General features: G+C 39.3%; 1 protein-coding gene across 1 annotated transcript in view; it reads right to left on the minus strand.

Moving 5' to 3' along the window:
* The window catches only part of tmigd1 (transmembrane and immunoglobulin domain containing 1), a 6,891-nt gene extending 5,757 nt beyond the window's left edge, over nt 1-1,134 (minus strand). The window contains exon 1 of the mRNA XM_042309548.1: nt 985-1,134. The gene's annotated coding sequence lies outside the window, so the exon portion shown is untranslated. The remainder of the gene's footprint in view (nt 1-984) is intronic.
* Nucleotides 1,135-1,376: the final 242 nt, after the last annotated feature.

The following is a 1,376-nucleotide window of genomic DNA, read 5'->3' on the forward strand; positions in this document are numbered from 1 at the left end:
CTACAGTACATCTGAATACCGTATAGTACTACTCTACATCTGAATACTGTATAGTACGACAGTACATCTGAATACTGTATAGTACTCCTGTACATCTGAATACTGTATAGTACTACAGTACATCTGAATACTGTATAGTACTACTCTACATCTGAATACTGTATAGTACTACAGTACATCTGAATACCGTATAGTACTACTCTACATCTGAATACTGTATAGTACGACAGTACATCTGAATACTGTATAGTACTCCTGTACATCTGAATACTGTATAGTACTACAGTACATCTGAATACTGTATAGTACTCCTGTACATCTGAATACTGTATAGTACTGTACATCTGAATACTGTATAGTACTGTACATCTGAATACTGTATAGTACTGTACATCTGAATACTGTATAGTACTGTACATCTGAATGCTGTCCAGTTATGCTGTATATCTGATTACTGTTTAGCAGTATTGTAGGAGTAGGGATTTTGTAGGCTGTTGGTTACTGATTACAGTTGAATCTCACATAGACAGGTCCGCCGTGGATTTCATTTTTATTTTATTTAACTAGGTAAGTCAGTTAATTTAATTTATTTACAATGACGGCCTACCCCGGGCAAACCCGGACGATGCTGGGTCAATTGATCGCCGCCCTATGGGACTCCCAATCACGGCCAGATGTAATACAGCCTGGATTCGAACCAAGAACTGTAGCGATGCCTCTTGCACTGAGATGCAGTGCCTTAGACCGCTGCATCACTTGGGAGCCCAATTAATAACACACAAACTAAACACACATTTACTCTGGACAGTAAACGTTGTCTTTATGTTCTGGATTCAATTATGTATCTCATTGTAACTAATTAGTCAGGAAGTAAGGATGGAGAAATTCATGTCATCTTTCAGAAAGAGGTCATATATACAGAGATAACTATTCCGCCCTGAGACAGTAGAAGAAGCAAATATCAATCTGGAGAGGAATACTCACAGAAAGTCACAGAATATCAACGGTTATCTAATGTTGCCTTGTTAGTCTTGTGTTAGTTTCCTGTTGGTTGTGTCTAGAGTGGTGTATCTGTAGGTTGTAGAGGTCTGACTGATCCCTATGAAGACTTTATATCATGGAATTTATAGCCTTTACCAGAATTACTCTCTCTCTCTTTCACTCTCTCTGTCTCTCTCTCTTTCACTCTCTCTGTCTCTCTCTCTTTCTGTCTCTCTCTCTCTCTCTTTTTCTCTCTCTCTCTCTCTCTCTCTGTCTCTCTCTCTCTGTCTCTCTCTCTTTCACTCTCTCTGTCTCTCTCTTCTGGATTCAATCTGTCTCTCTCTCTCTCTCTCTCTCTCTCTCACTCTCTCTGTCTCTCTCTCTATTCTCTCTCT

The sequence above is a fragment of the Oncorhynchus tshawytscha genome, linkage group LG30 (assembly GCF_018296145.1).
Source record: "Oncorhynchus tshawytscha isolate Ot180627B linkage group LG30, Otsh_v2.0, whole genome shotgun sequence".
Lineage (NCBI taxonomy): Eukaryota > Metazoa > Chordata > Actinopteri > Salmoniformes > Salmonidae > Oncorhynchus > Oncorhynchus tshawytscha.